At 46.6% G+C, this 21,364-nt stretch overlaps 1 protein-coding gene across 4 annotated transcripts in view; it reads right to left on the minus strand.

Annotated features, from left to right (window-relative positions):
- The window catches only part of prickle1b (prickle homolog 1b), a 172,142-nt gene that overhangs the window by 26,417 nt on the left and 124,361 nt on the right, over window positions 1-21,364 (minus strand). Inside the window, exon 1 of one of the 4 annotated variants that reach the window (XM_063058343.1) lies at window positions 18,487-18,760. The exons of 2 other annotated variants lie outside the window; for them this stretch is intronic. The gene's annotated coding sequence lies outside the window, so the exon portion shown is untranslated. Of the gene's footprint in view, window positions 1-17,898; window positions 18,029-18,486; window positions 18,761-21,364 lie in introns of those variants that run through there. One more of the 4 variants, XM_063058344.1, reaches the window with a different exon arrangement.

Genomic DNA, 21,364 nt, shown 5'->3' on the forward strand with positions numbered 1-21,364 from the left:
AGTATGTTCTACATTAACTGACCGACTCATGGACATCTTCAATCGCCTCGTTTACTTGGTTGAAAGCTTGAGCAGATTATTTTTTTAAACATATGAATAACTCCAAGTTAAAATTATTTGCTGAACTAACTTACTGGTGTCCAGCTCCAGAAACATAACACAAGGTCATCTGGATTTACAGTACATCTTCACTTTGTTATAACGTGACAATGGCTGTGACTTTGTGATTAACAGCATATTTAGATTCACTCAATGGAATAAGTCTTTTCCTGAGAAAGTTTGAGATTGCAATTCTCAAGATTCACTGAGAGAAATATATTACCTAGTTTTTTTTTCTAAATGTCCAATAAAAATCTGTTCCAGGGACAATGTCAGTTTCTGAAACAATGGATTGCTCCCCACCACTGGCGCTAGTTGAGATACCTGCCTTGGGTAAAGAAGGAGACTATGGATGCCTCCACTTCACAGGAGGCTAAAGAAGTTCAGAATATTTTCTTATTGACACACCGCAGAAAGCATCCTATCTGGATCTACCGTAGTTTGGCACGGCAACTGCTTTGCCCGTGACCTCAAGAAACTGCAGAAGTTGTGGAGCTCAGCACGTCACAGGAACCAGCCTCCTCTCCATGGACACTGTCTATACTTCTCGCTATGTCAGTAAGGTAGCTAGCATAATCAAAGACCCCACCCTCCCTGGCCATTCTCTCTTCTCCACCTTTGCATCAGGCAGAAGACACAAAAGCCTGAAAGCATGTACCACCAAGCTTAGGGGCAGTTTCTACCTTGCTGTTCTAATACTATTAAATGACTCGTTATTGGACTCTTGACTTCACAATAGTCATAGTCATAGTCATACTTTATTGATCCCGGGGGAAATTGGTTTTCGTTACAGTTGCACCATAAATAATTAAATAGTAATAAAACCATAAATAGTTAAATAGTAATATGTAAATTATGCCAGGAAATAAGTCCAGGACCAGCCTATTGGCTCAGGGTGTCTGACCCTCCAAGGGAGGAGTTGTAAAGTTTGATGGCCACAGGCAGGAATGACTTCCTATGACGCTCAGTGTTGCATCTCGGTGGAATGAGTCTCTGGCTGAATGTACTCCTGTGCCCAACCAGTACATTATGTAGTGGATGGGAAACATTGTCCAAGATGGCATGCAACTTGGACAGCATCCTCTTTTCAGACACCACCGTGAGAGAGTCCAGTTCCATCCCCACAACATCACTGGCCTTACGAATGAGTTTGTTGATTCTGTTGGTGTCTGCTACCCTCAGCCTGCTGTCCCAGCACACAACAGCAAACATGATAGCACTGGCCACCACAGACTCGTAGAACATCCTCAGCATCGTCCAGCAGATGTTAAAGGACCTCAGTCTCCTCAGGAAATAGAGACGGCTCTGACCCTTCTTGTAGACAGCCTCAGTGTTCTTTGACCAGTCCAGTTTATTGTCAATTCGTATTCGCAGGTATTTGTAATCCTCCACCATGTCCACACTGACCCCCTGGATGGAAACAGGGGTCGCCGGTCCCTTAGCTCTCCTCAGGTCTACCACCAGCTCCTTAGTCTTTTTCACATTAAGCTGCAGATAATTCTGCTCACACCATGTGACAAAGTTTCCTACCGTAGCCCTGTACTCAGCCTCATCTCCCTTGCTGATGCATCCAACTATGGCAGAGTCATCAGAAAACTTTTGAAAATGACAAGAACCTTGCACTGTATTGTTTACTGGTGAAGAGTAAACTTGCAACCTCGAGGACAGTGAGGAAATGGTCGGAGGAGGCTTTTGAGGTGCTCCAGGGTTGTTTTGAGGTGACAGACTGGCAGGCACTCTGTGAGCCACATGGAGAGGATATTGATGGGCTCACAGAATGCATCACTGATTACATCAACTTCTGTGTGGACTGCAATGTTCCGACAAGAACTGTCCTTTGTTATTCAAATAACAAGCCATGGGTGACAAAGGACATTAAGGACATCCTGAACGCTAAAAAGAGGGCGTTTGGAGATGGAAACAGGGAGGAGCTGAGGGCAATACAGAGGGACCTGAAAGCCAGGATCAGGGAGGCTAAAGACAGGTACAGGAGGAAGCTTGAGTGGAAACTCCAGTGGAATAACATGAGAGAGGTCTGGAGGGGGATGAGGACCATCACTGGGTTTCGGCAAACTAGCAACATAGGAGCTGAAGGCAGTGTGGACAGGGCCAATGAACTTAACCTGTTCTTTAACAGATTTGACATTGTGACCCCTGCCCATCCCCCACATGAGCCATCTGTCGTCGGCCCCCAACCAACAAATATTCCACTCTCCCCTCCTACCCCTCCTCACAGTCCCCTACCCTGCTCTCATGACTATACCCCTCCCCCACATGAAACCACCACGGTGGGCTTCACAGCTGAACAGGTGAGAAGACAGCTGAAACGTCTCAACCCAAGCAAGGCTGCAGGACCGGATGGTGTCAGTACCAGGGTGCTCAAAGCCTGTGCCCCTCAGCTATGTGGAGTACTTCGCCATGTATTCAACCTGAGCCTGAGGCTCCAGAGGGTTCCTGTGCTGTGGAAGACATCCTGCCTCATCCCCGTGCCGAAGGCGCCACGCCCCAGTGGCCTCAATGACTACAGACCGGTGGCATTGACCTCCCACATCATGAAGACCCTGGAGAGACTTGTTCTGGAGCTGCTCCAGCCTATGGTCAGGCCACACTTAGATCCCCTCCAGTTTGCCTACCAGCCCCGACTAGGAGTTGAGGATGCCATCAACTACCTGATGAACCGTGTCTACGCCCACCTGGACAAGCCAGCGAGCACTGTGAGGGTCATGTTTTTTGACTTCTCCAGTGCATTCAACACCATCCGCCCTGCTCTGCTGGGGGAGAAGCTGACAGCGATGCAGGTGGATGCTTTCCTGGTGTCATGGATTCTTCATTACCTGACTGGCAGACCACGGTACGTGTGCTTGCAACACTGTGTGTCCGACAGAGTGATCAGCAGCACTGGGGCTCCACAGGGGACTGTCTTGTCTCCCTTTCTCTTCACCATTTACACCTCGGACTTCAACTACTGCACAGAGTCTTGTCATCTTCAGAAGTTTTCGGATGACTCTGCCATAGTTGGATGCATCAGCAAGCGAGATGAGGCTGAGTACAGGGCTACGGTAGGAAACTTTGTCACATGGTGTGAGCAGAATTATCTGCAGCTTAATGTGAAAAAGACTAAGGTGCTGGTGGTAGACCTGAGGAGAGCTAAGCTACCGGTGACCCCTGTTTCCATCCAGGGGGTCAGTGTGGACATGGTGGAGGATTACAAATACCTGGGGATACGAATTGACAATAAACTGGACTGGTCAAAGAACACTGAGGCTGTCTACAAGAAGGGTCAGAGCCGTCTCTATTTCCTGAGGAGACTGAGGTCCTTTAACATCTGCCGGACGATGCTGAGGATGTTCTATGAGTCTGTGGTGGCCAGTGCTATCATGTTTGCTGTTGTGTGCTGGGGCAGCAGGCTGAGGGTAGCAGACACCAACAGATCAACAAACTCATCCGTAAGGCCAGTGATGTTGTGGGGATGGAACTGGACTCTCTCACAGTGGTGTCTGAAAAGAGGATGCTGTCTAAGTTGCATGCCATCTTGGACAATGTCTCCCATCCACTACATAATGTACTGGGTGGGCACAGGAGTACATTCAGCCAGAGACTCATTCCTCCGAGATGCAGCACAGCGCGTCATAGGAAGTCATTCCTGCCTGTAGCCATCAAACTTTACAACTCCTCCCTTGGAGGGTCAGACACCCTGTGCCGATAGGCTGGTCCTGGACTTATTTCATAATTTCCTGGCATAATTTACGTATTACTATTTAACTATTTATGGTTCTATTACTATTTATTATTTATGGTGCAACTGTAACGAAAACCAATTTCCCCCTGGGATCAATAAAGTATGACTATGACTATTTTATCTGCACTGCACTTTCTCTGTAGCTGTTACACTTTATTCTGCATTGTGTTATTGTTTTAGCTCGTTCCGGCTCAATTGATCTGGAGGAACAGTATGCAGACGAGCTTTTCACTGTATCTCAGTACGTGTGACAATGACAAATACCAATATGTGTTATACTTACAGGAGCAGGAATTTCCATGGAAGACCCTTTCCCCACCCAACTTTTAAAGTTGCAATTTCCCATTCCACCCCCACCCCAAAGTCAAGTTGAACACACATGCTACTTAAGTCCATTTCAGTTTCACATCTGACACCGTGCCCACAGAAATTATCTTCAGCTTGTTGTATACTCAACATCACCCTGCCTCAGTGGAAAAGAGATTCCTTCTCTCCCTAACCTTTGATGTCCTTACCATTAAGACCCTATCAACTTCTGCTTTAAATATACCCAATGAGTTAGCCAATCATAGTCACCTGTGGCAATGAATTCCACGGATTCACCACACTCTGGCTAAAGAAATTTCTCCCTCAGCTCTGTCCTAAAGGGATGTCCTTCTATTCTGTGCCCTCTGGTCCTAGACCCCCCCCCAACTACAGGAAACATCCCCTCTGCATCTATTCCAATGAGGCCTTTCAATTCCTGGATGTTCTTCAGATGATAAATCTGCTCTCTAACTATGGAAGCCATCGCAGACAAACCGAAACACACCACATCCCACCAGCCAGGTCCACGTGCTTGCCCATTTGGAGTCACTGTGCAACGATTGTGAGGCATCTCAGCAATCTTGAGAGAGCCACAAGAGATTCTGCAGATGCTGGAGATCTTGAGCAACACACAAGAAGGTGGCGCCAGTGAACAACGCTACCACGGTTGGCGTCCTCAAGATGGTCCGCGAAACTGCTTCTTTCATTTCTTTTATGTCTTCTGTTTCTTTCAAATGTGGTTCTGATACCGTTGGAACCTTTGATCAACAGTTTGATGTTCTCGGGCCAATTTAGCACTCTGGTGCTTTGCTGTCTCCAAGAGGGCTCCGCAAGGCCAAGAAGCTTGGAGCCCATAACCGACTCAACTTTTCACTCATTAAAAGGACGAGGAAGGTTGAAAACGTCGAGGCGGGTGAGTGTTCAGCGACGTCTACCAGCCTCTCACTCACTGTTGTTGCTGGAGAAGGTGTCTGTGGATGACTCTCTCTCTCCCCCCCACCGCCCACCACCAAAGGAAGGTCCCTGCACTTGAATGATCTCTCTCCCTCCATGCTGTCGGAGGATGGTGCCAGAGCAAATTTTAATCGATGCGTTTGATGAATCGGACCGTAGTTCACATTACGATATGTTCTGTGGTTTCTGGGCACTCCTTTCTCTGGTGCTATTTTTGGGCGACTTTGACTCAAGGCGGCCTGCAGAAAATGAACACTGAGCTGCCCAGAGAATGAACGCTGAGCTGCACTGAATATGGACTCCTTCACTTTCACGTTTTATATTTTGTGTTTTGGCGCATTCTTTCTTGTTGCCGTTTGTGCGATTTGTCTTTGCACATGGAGGGGGTTGGGGTTTTTCTTTGAACGTGTTCCATGGCTTTATTTGCTTTGTTGCTCTTTGCATCCATACTTTGATAATAAATGTACTTTGGAAACCTTGGAGGAACTCAGGAGATCATGCAGCATCTTTGGAGGGGAATAGAACAGTTGAAGTTTCGGGGTGAGATGTTGAATCTCAACAGCCTGTGGTACACTGTGACCTAATTACCCACTGGGACTCTCAATAGGGGCAGGTGGGGGTGATGCACCCTGCCTCTCCCTCAGTACGGAGTAGGCACAGACAAACAAAATGGCCAGCTCCCCTAAAGTGACGAAAGTGATCCTGGGTATAACTTGGATTCAGTCTGAGTTTGTAGATTGCTGAGTACAGCAAACACCTCTCCCCACAGCACCGTGAGCCCTTAAACCACACAGAGACTAAATACACCCTGCCTTCTGCCAACATCCACGACCTTGGGCTAGACGACGGAACGGTGACCTAGTGGTTTGACTGCTTGCTCCTACCCAGTTCCATCTTATGGGGGATGGTGGGGGAGGAGGGGCTGTCATCCAAATTTTCTGGATGGCTCTGATGCTCTTTTTTACAGTTAGTCTGTAAGCAAGCATTGGCTGTTGAAGGGAATAAATGAAGAACAGCTGGAAAGAACTAAAAGACTTCATTCGGGTAAAGTATTCAAGTCCAGGGGCAGAAGTCAGATGATAGAATAGGTTACGCATAACTATGCTCCAAATATTCAAGCATAAATATTTAACTTTGCATTTTATACATATTTACCATAAGTGCATAGTGACAGAAACAATCTCTCCAGTATTCTTTCATTGGTTCATTAATAACCCTACTGAAGGAGAAATGCAGATGCCTAAGAGAAAGCCTTCCTCAATATGTTGGCCACTAGCACAGTCGATCCATAAATAAGCGAAGTAGTGGCCATCAGTCATGTAAGAGTCAACAGAACAGCTGAGAAAATGGCCCCTGACAAAACAAGGCCTTTGTTCTGAGTAAAGTGAGGCAGTTTATACGTGAAAAATACAACTTCTGTTTTCAGAACCAGTTTATATTTGGCAACTGTTTGTTCGGGTCCACGCAGCCTTTCTCACCTCATTTCTTTTCAGAGTTTTATTTAACCACTTCGTTATAATTAACTGCTTCTCCCAAAGGGGCCACAACATTCAGCTCAACACCACACAGCAGGTTTCTAATCATTACAGTCACAGAGCTCTGCCGCACAGAAACAGGCCCTTTGGCCCATCGAGTCCATGCTGAACTGTTACTCTGCCCTGGGCCATCGACGCGCTCCTGGACCACGGCCCTCCGCCCCCTTCCTGCCAGTACAAGCTTCTTTTCAAGGCTGCATTTGAACCTGCATCCACCACTCCTGCTGCCAGCTTGTTCTACATACTCACCACATTCTCAGTAAGTTCCCCCTCAAACATTTCGCCTTTCATCCTTAACCTATGAATTCTAGTCTTACCAACCTCAGTGGAAAAAGCCTGTTTGCGTTCACCCTATCTATACCCCTCAGAATTTTGTATTCCTCTATAAGATCTTACATTTCCCACGTTCCAGAGAATAATGTCTTAACCTATTCAACATTTCCCTATAACTCCCAGCAACATTTCCTCTATACTCATTCAATTTTACTGATATATTTCCTGTAGGTCGGTGACCAGAACTGCACAGAATACTCCAAATTACTTCCCGCCAGTGGCTTACTCCTGTCCTCAAAAATACTTTGATTTATGAAGGTCAATGTGCCAAAAGCTCTCTGTGATCCTATCTACTTTTACTTCCAAAGAGAAATCAGGGTCTCACTTCAGGATTTTCAATAAGCTTATACAGAGTGTGTTCTGGTGAAGGGTCTCGGTCTGAAATGTCGACTGTTTCCATGGATGCTGCTTGACCTGCTGAGTTCCTCCAGCATTTCATGTGTGTGTGGCTGAGGATTTCCAACATCTGCAGAATCTCTTGGGTTAATATTTATACACAACCTAGGGATGTTCGCTAATACTTCACAGCAACAAAGTACTTCACAAAATGCAGTCACAGTTATAACAACAGTCATTTACACCCAGCTAGTTGCCCCACACAGTGGCCAGGTTAACACTGGGTGACTGGGTGTACTAATATTAGGCGGATGATGGAAGACTGCAGCCAGAAACATCGACTGCCTACTCATTTCCAAAGATGCTGCCTGACATGCTGAGTTCCTCTACCATTTTGTGTGTGTTGATGAAGTCTAGGTTGCTTTTCGAAGTGAGTGCGTGTCACAGTATCGGTGTACTGAGCTAATACGACCGCGTTCCTACTGCTCCATTCCATTAACACAGGAGTGCATTGTCGACCTAGTTAAAGTCAGTGAAACTGACAGAATGTCAGTGAAAGAATATTGCACAAATCCAGCTTTTGTGGAGTGTTATGGCTTAGGAGTTCTGGAGCCAATCCTGAAGTTTGGAACACAAGAGTTAATTGAGTTTCTTGTATCATTTTATGTGAACTCACTTGAGTAGGACACTGTATTTCCTGTGTGATTCTTGGCTAGGTTCATCAGTCACCCTTGTCCCACAGAGCCTGGAGCTAAACGTAGGGAAAAGCCTAGAGTTTTTGCAGTAATGTTACTGTAGTATCCTGCGGGGTACTGAGAACACAGCTAAAAAGAGGGCGTTTTTTACAAAATACATTTATTGTTGATATAAACCACTACAGTACAATCACAATACAACAACTTATAGACAAATCGTGACCAACACAGACTGAACAACACATTCCCATCCTCATCAAAATGATGGTATTTATCCCCTGTGGTGCAGAACCAACTTGAAACACCTCTACGTTACACATAGGCGCTGTGTGCTCTTTTTCACAGCTATGCAGTCACAGGCATAACCGCCCCCCCAACCACCCCCCCCAGAACCCTCTACTGGCCATCTCTATGACCCTCAGGTAACTATGTGTCTTAGCCAGCACCAGGGGCAGCTTTACTAAGATAACCCCCTCCATACTGGATGACCAAAGATGAAGGGGGGTGGGGGGAATAAAAAGCGGCCGGCAGATAAGGAGCAGGCTCCTCAGGTATCCGAGCATGGGCTACTGCCTCACACACTCCATGTACGTCTGGCACACGGTCTCTCCAGCCAGCAGAAGTGACAGAATACTCCATCATTGAAATGTTCCCACAAAACCAAAGCACTCATGTTCAAAAACTCGGTCTGATGCTCTCGATACTAATTGCTTATTTATTTACATTATTGTTTCTTCTTCTTGCATTTGCACAGTTTGTTGTCTTTGGGACATGCCCTGGTTGAGTGGTCTTTCATTGGTTCTGTTATAGTTATTACTCTATAAATTTGTTTAGTTTGCCCACGAGAAGCTGAATCTCAGGGTCGTATATGGTGACGTATCTGTACTTTGATGACAACATTTACTTTGAACTTTGAACTCTGTTGTGAGCTCTAAATCCTGCAGACAGCACTGGTTTCCTTACAAGAGGGTAGTGGCAGATACACAGCACTCCTTCTTGTCCAGCTCCTGCTGTTCAGCCCTTGTCCTGCTTGGGGGGGAAATTGTTTAACAAGTTCCCCTTTGTAAGAATTCCTGTTAATGTGGCTTTGGGGACGAATATGGGACGAATACTAACTCACTCGTCCCACTGCACTGTCGAGGGATCCTGGCTAATGGCAGCACAAGGAGTTATACACTACACCCTCCGACGTTCTCGCTGTTTAAAACTGTTATTTCCTTCACCAACCCCTTGCCCCTCCTCATAAAGGTTTGCAAATTAAAGCATCACTTAACAAGAAAACTCAGATCAGCCATTCAGTCAAGAGTCAAGAAGCATATCTTTATTTCCAGGATTGAACTCAGCAGACATGAGTCAGCTGACTGCTTAACAAAAGTCTTCACCACACACAGGAGGTCTTGCCAAGAGATCTCACATTTCCAGCTTGTAAGTGAACTCAGTTTTGGACTTAATCTGCTTATGAGCTGAGATTGATTTCTCAATAACTTCATTAGATTAAGGAAAACAATTTCCAGTCAATTCAGGAACGTACAGTGCACCCTCAATTCTAGTATAGGCAATTGTGAGTTATTACAACTCACCATTTACAAATTAATTTAAGTGTTTAATCCCCCAGTTATAAGACCATAGGAGCAGAATCTGTCCATTCAGCCCATCGATTTGCTCCGCCATTCCATCATGGCTGATTTACTATCCCTCTCAACCCCATCCTTCGGCCTTCTCTCATAACCTTTAACACAGTTACTGATCAAGAACCTATCAATCTCCATTTTAAATATACTCAAAGACTTGCTGTCCGCAACCATCTGTGGCAATAAATTCCGCAGATTCTCCACCCTCTGGCTGAAGAAATTCCTCCTCGACTCTGTTCTAAAGGAACGTCCTTGTATACCGAGGTTGTGCCCTCTAGTCCTAGACCACCCCCCCCCGCCATTAAAATCATCCTCTCAACGTCCACTCTATCTAGGCCTTTTTTACGTCTCAGATGATTGTATATATTAGTTATTTTCCCTATCTATTGACTAAGAGTGTGACCCAGTTCTTAAATACGGAAAGCAGGTGCGGGCATTCATCACACACGCGGAACATATAACATTTTCAGGCTTGCAGTGCCAGTGGGTTGTCTGACCAGAGCTGACGCCACACATGGGGGCAATCCTATCACCGCCTGACACACAACCAGGGCCTGGTGGTAAAATGCCTGCCCGCTCCTCCACTTGCCCAGGACAGACACCACTGACCCAGGTTCCTGATCCATGCCCGAGCCGGAACATCTTTACTGACCACTCCGGCTATTTGGTTGGCCCAGGTTTTCCGCGCCCTGCCGACTACACCGTTGGAGCTAGTGCCTTGCAAAGGCACACCCCCTTGAAAGATGCTGTGATGTCAGCCTCTGAGTCAGTTATCACAGGCATCAGAAGTCAGGAGGTACAGGAGCCATGGGTCCCACACCAGCAGGTTCAGGGACAGTTATTACCTTACAACCATCAGACTCCTGAACCAGTGTGGATAACTCCCCTCCCCTCAACCCTAATTCAATTCCACAACCTACAAACTCACTTTCATGGACTACAACTCATGTTCCCAGTGTACTTATTCATTATTTACACAATGTCTTCTTTAGCACATTGGGTCTTTGTCAAGTCTTTGTTTATGTACAGCTTTTTAGATAAATTCTATTGTATTTCTTATATTTCCTGTAAATGCCTACAAGAAAACAAATCTCAAGGTGGTATACAGTGACACTATGTACTTTGGTAATAAATTTACTTTGGACTTTCAGATATCTGACATCTGTCAGTGATAATGGACCTGAATCTGATTCTAAACACATTCCACTGCAACTTTGTTGAATAGGGGGTAATTATAAGATTCAGAAAATTGTTTGTGTTCTGCACATCTTGAGGTATTCACTCATCTTGAGGTCCATTTTCTAGCTCTGCGTTGCTGCATTAGGGTTGGCCACAAAGCATCTGGGTACATATTCATTTCAGCCCCAATCAGTGAAATTCCTCTAATGGGAACCAGATGGTTGCTTGTTTGTTCTGTAGTTTCAGATCCACCTAACAGATCACATGTCTCCAACCCCACATGTGCAGTGACATTTCGCTGGACGCTACAGAGGCCTGCACCCTGTGGTGTGTTCAGTCCGATCAAACCTTCCCTCCAGCTTCCCACTGGTTCTGTTCAAAGAGCAGAGACCCCCGTTCCCCCAGCCTTGCCACTGACCCAGTGTCTGGCTGATATCAGCAGCCTCATCTCAGCGACCAGTTGCACTGCAGTGTTGAAGGAAATGATTCCCAATGTTTCGGGTCACGTGTCTCACGGGGACACCGAGAGGATGAGAAAAATTGTAAAGGCACAGTGTAGAAATTGGGCATACACCACTTTTCATAGAAATATATTCAGAATAACCTGGTTTACAATACCATAACCACCTCTGCGTAGAGGGCGTGCGGTTGGTTGATGCCTTCCAATGTATCAAGGCCCTGAGCATAATGTCACCTGTGGTCCTCTCGAGAATCCCACCCTGCTTCAAGAGTTCCCACACATACCAGCAGCTCCTTCTAGGTGTTGCCTCTGGAATTCATTTTGCCTCCTGATAAATGCTTTCACGTGGACCTGACTGGATTAGAAGTACCAATGGGAAGACAGGGCTCTTTGGCAAGGTGCATGTACTCTCCTGGAGATGAGCCAAATTCATCCACAACTCTGATGTTAATGGACACATTTTATCATCCCTCCATGACAATTATTCATGGGGCCAGGTTTAAGTCGTGCTGATAGTTACAAGCGCTGAACATTGTTCTTTAAACAAAACTACATCAATAATGTCATTCGAGTAATTAAGCGTTATCTCAAATGTTAATTGGGTACCTTGAAAGCATCTGCCTCACCTGACCTTCCTGCTTACAGCCACTCCATCCCCCCGATTCACCAGTCTCAAGAGCCAATGATAGGATACAGGAATAGGCCCTCCGGCCCACAATGCTGTGCCAAGACAATTAAGTTAATAATCAAATGTCCAACTAAACTAACTCCTTCTGCCTGCACACCATCCATATCTTTCCAATTCCTGCACATTCATGTGCCTAGCTAAAAGCCTCTGGAAAGCATCTGTCATATATACCTCTACCAACAGCCCGGCCTATATTTGGTACACTGCATCTGCTAGTCCAAATGCAGACATCCCACCTCTCCTAGAAGTTCCGGGAGTCTCCCGCATATTAATAGTGGCTCCCTGATGCCCACAAATTATATACAATGTCCCGGAAATCAATTTTTTTGAGAGCAAGCGTAACAGAGAGAGAGCGAGAGAGAGAAAGCAAGAGAGAGTGAGAGTGACCGAGAGAGAGAGAGAGAGAGAGAGAGAGAGAGAGAGAGAGAGCGCCATGGCAGAGTGTTCCAAAAAAAGAAAATATAAAACGTACGTCACCCCAGACTACACTAAAGTGTACCCCTGCCTAATAAGGGTCAAAAAACAGTGTTGCTCGCTGCACTGTTTGCAACAGTGACTTTTCTATTGCCCATGTTGGGTTAAAATGTAAAAGACATGTTGAGGTGAGTTTAACAGGTGTCATTTGTTCATTAGCATAGCCAACGTTATTTAAACTAGCTGGCTAGCTGCTAAGGAGCTACTCTACTGCAGACATCCCACCTCTCCCAGAAGTTCCAGGAGTCTCCCGCAAATTGCTGGTGCTACCTCCCTGAAATGAGTTTTTGCAGGGTGGGATGTCTACAAATGTCAATACCGAAGATCCAGGCCTAAAGGTTGATGGTCAAAGCCTGGAGACTGGAGGCCCAGAGAGGTGGGGGGGACTGTGTGTGTGTGTGTGAGTGTGAGTGAGCGCGCGCACTGGCGGGGAGGATATGAGAGAAACAGGGTTTGTTTGGCTGTTGTTTTGTTGCTTCTACCCTGTGGTGTTCGGCTGAGTATTGTGGGCATGCTATAGATCGATAGGTAGCTACTTTATTGATCCCAAAGGAAATTACTGTCACAGTAGCATTACAAGTGCACAGATATAAATATTAGAAGAGAAGTAGAAAGAATAGAAAATAAGTTACCACAAGCAGTCTAGCAGGAGGGGGTCATCACTTCCTCAGTTATAGGTTGACTCATTATTGAGCCTCATGGTCAAAGGTAACAATGACCTCATAAAGTACAGTTGTCCTAGTCTATGTGCAATGACATTTGTGGGCCGCCCCCAACATTTTGTTAGGTGATGTTGGTTGTTAACACAAATGACACATTGCACTGTATGTTTGCGTGTACATGTGATGAATAGGTAAATCCGAATCTGAATCTACCACCAATCAGCCCGGTTCTGATGCTATCCCCTCGCCCCCTCCAGCTTCCAATCCTCCCTATGCCACAGACCAGCCCTTTCCCAGGCTGGGGAACCCATTCTGTCCAAGAGCTTTAATGGAGATCCTCAAACATAATGCACGGACACAGTCTAACATTAAACCCACCTCATTGTTTAAAGCAAGACAGGTCTGAGTAGTATAGAAATACTGTGGCCCTATAGTCTTGGGAATAAAGTATTTGGGAGAAGAGGAAATGTAGCAATTCAAGAAAATTGCGGGAAGAGCACCTTAAACAATTCTGTAAACTTGGTTTTGAATCAACCAGTGAGGATTTCTGATCTTGCACAGCAGTCTATGTACAACGCAACATGACTATAAAACAAGCAACAGACACAAAATGCTGGAGGAGCTCAGCAGGCCAGGCAGCATCCGTGGAGAAGAGTAAACAGTCTACGTTTCAGGCTGAGACCCTTCATCAGAACCTCCATCTGCCCAAAAAGTCGACTGTTTACTCTTTTCCACAGATGCTGCCTGGGCTGCTGAGTTCCTCCAGCATTCTGTTTCAGTTGCTTGGATTTTCAGCATCTGCAGAATTTCTCAAGTTTGTGATTATAGAACAACGCTGTTCTGGGTAGCACAGTGATGCAGCAGGTAGCACCACTGCCTTACAGCTCCAGAGACCCGGGTTCAATCCCGACCCCTGGTGCTGTCTTTGTGGAGTTCGCACATTTTCCCTGTGACCGTGTGGGTTTTCCAAAGACATGCAGACTGACAAATAAATCAGTAGGTGTAATTTGCACCCAGTGTGTAGGCGAGTGGTAGAATCTGGGACGGGGGGTGTGGGGGGAGGTGGAAGAGAATGTGGCAAGAATTAAAAATGGGATTTATGTATAGCTATCTTTAGAGCGGAGGATGAAAGGTGTAGAAGATGATATAAGAGGCACAGATAAAGTGGATAGCCAGAGACTTTTTCCCAGAGTGGAAATGACTAATACAAGACGGATTCATTTTAAGGTGATGGGGGGGCGAGGTGCGGGGGGATATCAGAGGTAAGTGGTTTACACAGAGAGTGGTGAGTGTGTGGAACACATTGCCAGAGGTGGTGGAACAGGCAGGTACAGTAGGGGCATTTAAGAAACTCTAAGATAAGCACATGATAATAGAAAAATGGAGGACTGTATTGGAGGGAAGGGTTTTATTGATTGTAGAGTGGGCTAAAAAGTTGGCACAGCATTGTGGGCCAAAGGGCCTGTACTGCGTTCTATGTTCTATTTAGGATTTGTAAATGGGTGCTTGTTGGTCAGCATGGAGTCGGTGGGGTGGAGGGCTTGACTGTGTGCCCTATCTCTCTGTGACTTCAGCTGGACTCATGAGTTGTTATACAGAATGAATTCACTTCGAATGAATTGTTCCTGATTCATGCATAGGTAATCAGAAAATCTTGGGAAACAACCCCGTTTCCAGAGAAAAACAACACGAATAGTTTGCCTCCAATAGGGAGGGATGTTAAGTTTGGAGTTTTACTGAATGCTGATCAGCTGAAGTCTCTCAGTTTCCCAGCAATGGATTTTGGTGGCTACCTTTGTTTCTCCCTGTCCAGAGCTGTACCAGACATTCACTGTTTGGTCATGTTGCTGGTTGCTGCCTAATTGATGCACACGCTTGCCAAGTGATTAAGAAATGTCAGCATGCAGGCTACAGAATCAAACCAGCGCGATAACGTGTGACAATTCAATTCAAAGTCAACAGAGAAACCGCGTTATGAATCGGATTGATTCAGGGAAATTAAACTCTCAAGGTTTTGATTTTTCTCAGTCAATACAACATTCCAAGTTATTCCAGGTATTTTTATTGGCTCTGTACTTATAACAGAAATAAGTTTGTTGCAGTCCTGCCAACCAAAAAAGCTTTTTTGTAATCAGATAGTTTTAAATCAAGTTCTAGGCCCAAATGGATAGTACAGTTTTTAAAGCCTTCCTCTTTCTTTTCCCTGACTGTAAGGCAGTGTCGGTGGTAAACCTTGTTCCAATGCACATATACACTCAGGTTACACACTCTCACCTGTTGGCTCCTGAACAACGCACCCCTTTGTTGCATTTTACAAGCTCTGCTTCAGACAGGTTTCAGTGGGGACACTTGATAGGTATTTGTGAAGCCAAGCGGATGGTGCTATATTCAACAAACTCAGGCTTCAGCGCTAGTGCGAGGAAACCCTTGGCAGTGTTCCCACCTTATAGCAGAAAGCTCTAAAAGTCATTGGCCATTTTGAAACGAAATAAAAACTCACCCTATCAACATGTAGCCTATGCTCTGCAGCACTGATCAGGCAGTATGGGGAAAAAGTCTAGTACCACTTTGGAAAAACTTCTACATTTATAGAGTGACATCAACAGGTAGACATTGAGTGCAACTTTACTGCAGTGATATCTAATTGCATCTTGTTAAGTGACTAGATTTTAAAAGATCCAGTGAGAGATTATTTCACTTGCCTTAGATGTGTATGTTTAACATATAAAGCTATACAGACCTGTCTCTTCCAAGAGCTCTCTATCTTTTTAACTTTCAAGTGCATTTCTGAACTAACAGATGGGCAAGTTCGCGGTTTCTTTTAAGAACTATTTCTGAAGGGCAAGCTGGGGGTGAGTTTATCATCAGTACAGACTCAGGCTTGTCTCACCTGATGATGGATAGAAGATGGAATTGTATCACCCACGGTGATCTTACATCGTAGCAGATAGAAACAGGTGGACCCCCCCCCCCGAACAGTGATTGCCGAAACAACTGTGAGGTGACCCACACCGGAGTAGCAGGGTTCCCCACGTCTCCCCAGTGAAGCCCTGCCAGAGAATCAGGGAGAGGGTATGGAGAGGGGGAGGGAGAGGGTTGAGAACCCGATGATGGTTGGGAGAGTCTTTAATAATGCTGGTGGCCTTGGCAGGAAAACGAGGACCCTGTACCACTGGTAATAGAAGCTAAGTGGCTAACATAGTGCAGAAGGTTGTTGTAGGTTACAACAGGGCATAGGTTGCAGAGCGGAGCTGAGAAGTGGCAGATGGAGTTCAATCTGGAAAAGTGTAAAGGAATTCACTTTGGAAGGTCGAACCCTGAAGGCAGAGTAAAGGGTTAATGACTGGACTCCTTGCAGTGTGGAGGAGGGTCTACGTCCAAGACCTCTCAAAGTTGCCGTGCGATTTGTTAGGGGGTTAAGAAGGCGTATGGTGTGTTGACCTTAATTAGTTGGGGTTTTGAGTTCAAAGCCATGAGGTGATGTTGCACAAAACCCTGGTTAGGCCACCTCTGCAGTATTGTGTTCAGTTCTGGTCCCCGTTATGGAAGTCCGTGAGAAGAGAAGATTTACCGCAATGCTGCCTGGATTAGAGAGTACCTCTGATGTGGAAAGGCTGAGTGAGATAGGGCTTTTCCCTCCGCAGCAAAGGAGGATGAGAGGCAACTTGACAGAGATTATGAGAGGCATAGAAAGAGAGGACAGCCAAGGCCTTTTCCCCAAGGTGACAATGGCCAATACTAGAGGACATCCTTATAAGGTGAGTAGACAAAAGATTAGGGGAGATGTCGGAGGTAGGTTACTTTTCACACAGAGGGTGGTGGGTACCTGAAATGCGCGATTAGGATTGATAGTTGAGGAAGAGACATTAGGAACATTTAAAAGACTCTTAGATAGCACACGGATGAAAGGAAAATGGAGGGCTACGCGCTGTGTGGGAGGGAAGGGTTAGATTGATGGCGAAGTAGGTTAAATGATCGTGGGCCAAAGGGTCCGTACTGTGCCTTATTTTTCTATGTTCTAACGTGGAGTGCTGGAGAAAGGGTTAATGTTGGACTGTGAGAGTGAATCATTCAAGTTGGGCTTCACACTAACAACACAATCCCCCCACGACTATTAAACGAGTTTGGCTTCACGGGCAGTGCTCGCTCCCTGAGTGGACTCCCATTACGATGATCATCTCACGCACTCTGGTCCCAGCGAGCAGGGCTTTTAACCAACACGGTGAGCATACGCTCCCCGCCATCTGGATGGTTAACCCTTTCCTAGTAAACGGGCAGAGGAGGGCTCCAGGTTCGGACCCTTCCTCAAGAGTTCGTCTCAGAGCCAGGGGCCTATGACAACCCAACACCTCCCCCCCCCCAGTGCTGACCCTCACACACCCAGTGTCAACCCCCACATTCCAGTGCTGGTCTCCAGTGGTAACACCCAGCTCAAACCTCCAGTGTAACCCCTACGACCCCAGTGCTGACTGCCACACACTCTTTGCCAGTTCCACACCCCCAGTGTTGACCCCCCCCCCGGTAGTGCCAAGTTCACACACACTTTAGACTCACTTCCCCGTACCAATCGCCACATAGCCGGAAGATATTAAGAGAGCTTGGTGTGGTGGAGGCACCGCAACGCCGCTTCTGGGCACTGGAAAGGAAGGCGAGGAGCGACACCAGCCGCTCACCCCGAGTCACCCGCGCAAACCCCTCCCCGATCTCCCGTAGCCCCAGCGCTGGGGTGGGCGGTAGTTCACGGAGAGAGGGGCGCCCGCTGCCTCGCTCCCGGCACCCGCCGTCGAAAGCCCAGCGGTTCACTTACCCTAGCTGGACATCGCCTCTTTGTGGCTGAGGCGGGCTGTGGAACCGTCTCCCTCCACCCTCCCCCGACCAGACCCTCACAGAGGGATGTCGAGCGTGGGAGGCAGCCCCGCATTCCCGATGGCATTCCCAGCTTCCTCGGGCTCCAGCACAGGCAGCTGTCCCAGAGAGAGAGAGAGAGAGTCCCGAAACGCAACGCGTACACACACACACACACACACACACACCTTCCCGCTCCGGGTCCTCCCGTCACATCGATTCCACAAGATCGCTCTTCCTCGCTGCCCCTGCCGAGCTTTCACCAAAGCCGTTCTTCTGGGAAATGAGCTTTTCCCTTTTACATTTACTGGCGATTTCTATCTCGCACTCACATATCCAAGTGATATCAGTTTACCGCCGTTAATGGCCGTAATGGCTGGGAATTCTGCAGCGCCTTCAGCCCTGTGATCATATTTAAATAAACTTCTCGCGCGGACCTGCAGTACCACACTGGCGGTGGTCACAGAACTATAAAACAGCAGCGTACATACCTCGGGAGAAGCCACACATTCTCGAACCTGTTAAAGGGGGTTGTTCTGGTGTGTCTTACCTCATCTCCTGAACAATGTTTCCCTTATCTGCTCTGGGATAGTGGTTGCTGAGGTCTGAGGGGGAGCTGTTTATGGGATGCTCGTCAGACAAAGGCTCCAGAAAGTAAAGTAAACTTCCTCCTCTTACTGACTACTGACTGCCTTACTACACACACACACACACACACACACACACACAAAGCGCAGTTACAAACACACACCCACACGGACACCTTGTGAGACACAAAGTCACAGACATACACACATAGTCTTAGAAGCGCAGTTACAAACACACACCCACACGGACACCTTGTGAGACGCAAAATCACAGAGATAAACACACTCTTAGCAGCGCAGTTACAAACGCGCGCACACGCTGAGGGACACAGTCACGGACACTCACTGTGAGACACAATCAGACAGAATCACAGTCTTAGAAGTGCAGTTACACTCACATACATACAGTAAGGGACAGTCACGAACACAAACTGAAATAAAAACACGGAATTACGGATGGGCACACACAAATAGTGTCACAGACACACAAACTGTAAGAGAAAAACAGATAGGTTCACACGCACACAAAATCAGAAACACGCATACAATGTGACAGACATCTACACACACGAAAACATATTTAGAAACACACACACATGTTTAGAAACACACACACATGTTTACGCAGGTACACAGATTCAGACACATTCTCTCTCTCACACACACACACAGAGTGAAGATCTATCCACAACGCCCTACTTCACAATTAACAATGCTGTCAGCATGTCTGCACCTTTGTGCCGGAATAATTGAACGTGTCTCCACAGACGCTGAAGTGGTCATTAACATATGAATCCTTACACCTCATTTCCTCTTTCTTCTGCTCTCCTTTATCACCTCCTGAAGTGGAGATAGTTAATGTCATATCATTATGTTAAAAACAGTTGTCGGGAGTTAGAGGTGTACTGTGTAGTTAATCAGAGGTGTTAATAGCTGTAATATTACCTTGATGCCAATTTGGTGGTACAATATATTGGCAACCAAACCTTTCATTAGGACTTTAAGGTGCAAATCGTCATGATTCTTTTAGTAATGAGGCAGTGGTTTCAGCCTGCAGTACCTACTTTATGACTTGACCTATTTGATTGCCTGGAGCTCAGAACAGGAAAGCTTCTGCACAAGTTAGTTGAAGTACCGAAGGGCATGGTGTACCTGCGGGAGCTCCACGCTCCCAGCCACTGAATGCCACCGCCGCTGCTACAAACGAGTGGCCAAGGAGAATCAGACTGCTCGCTTTAAAACGGCCAGCGCAGAACACCCAGGCAAATCGGGGGATCAGCTCTGGTTACAATGGACTTCCAACATTTACAAGTACAGCAATAATGGGACTGTCATTGTGTGCTCACTGACAATTCGCGCTGAGGACAGTTCCAACCCGTTTGTCAGCCCATTAGTTGGCATCGGTCCACAGGGGGCACTTCAACGCAAAACAGCAACTTCACACAGATTAACGTTTGCAGACTCCGGGTCCAGAGGAGGTGAGAGTGACACAGCGGATAGGGCGGCTGGCTCAGAGCGCCAGTGACCAGGGTTCGATCCGAACCTCGGGTGCTATCCGTGTGAAATTTGCATGGGGTTTCTCCCACGTAAAGGAGACGTGTGGGTTGCTAGGTTAACTGGCCGCTAGTGTGTAAGATCTGGAGCGAGGTGTTGGGAGTGTTTAGGGAGAATTAAATACGGGATTAATGTAGGATTAGTGTAAAATGGGTTGTCCACTCAATTGGCTGAACGGTCTGTTTCTACGCTGTATCTAAAACTATTATGAGAATAGTTTTGGTTCACATCAGTAACTCTTGGGATTTTGAGGTTTCATGAGTGAGGGCAGATCTATAAAATGGCTTGCACTCATGTTGGGGGAGAAACACCTCAAATTCTGTCTGGGTAGCCTCCAACCTCAAATTCTCCAAATTACAGTAATCACTCCTCCCTTTCTTTTCTATTCCCTTTAGTGGCTCCCATCTCATTCCTTCTCTTCCCACCTGCCCAGCTCCTTCCTCTAGTTCCCTCCTTCTTCCCTTTCTTTCATTGTCCACTCTCCTCTCCCGTCACATTTCTTCAGCCCATTACCTTTCCACCTATCACCTCCCCCACCCACCTTCCCCCTCATCTGGTCCTATCCATCACCTGTAATTTTGCACTGCTCCCCCTACACCTTCCCAACTTGTTATTCTGGCTTCTGCCCCCTTCATTTCCAATTCTGATGAAGGATCTCAGCCTAAAACATCCATAGATACTGCCTGTCTCCCCCCCCCCAGTTATATAACCATCTGTGTTTGTTGCTCAAGATTTCCAGCACCTGCAGAATCTCTTGTGTTTATGACTTGCACTCATTCACATCAAGAAGATTATGAAGTGCTGAAATGTGTTTGTGGAAGATAAAACAGGTCAACAGGGCAGATAGAGAGAGTGCAAGTTTCTTTCACCAATCCAGAATAACAGGACATAATCTTAAAATTAGAGTCTAGCTATTCAGGGACAAAACCAGGAAGGATCTTTGGGCACACAACACAGTGGAAGTCTGCATACTTCTTCCCAAAACTCTGTGGACATCAGGACGAGTGGAACATTTGATGCAGGGTAAGAGATTTCTGTCAAGTAAGCACATGAGGGGATGGATGCTGGCATCCCTCATGGTGTGATTGATGGTGGAGCAGACGTGGAGGTTTGGATCCACGCCCAGTCCTCTGCTTCCAGTCAGGTGGGCTGAGTCAGGAGAGCAGAGTCCTTTGTACGACCGTGGCTTACTGCAGAGAGACAGACTCCTTTCGTAAGCTACTCTCCGAGGAACGACAACTGTGTAAGGACACAAAGGTTCCAGTCTTAGGTTCCCCATTGAACAAT

This window comes from Mobula hypostoma, chromosome 9, assembly GCF_963921235.1.
Source record: "Mobula hypostoma chromosome 9, sMobHyp1.1, whole genome shotgun sequence".
NCBI classification, from domain to species: domain Eukaryota; kingdom Metazoa; phylum Chordata; class Chondrichthyes; order Myliobatiformes; family Myliobatidae; genus Mobula; species Mobula hypostoma.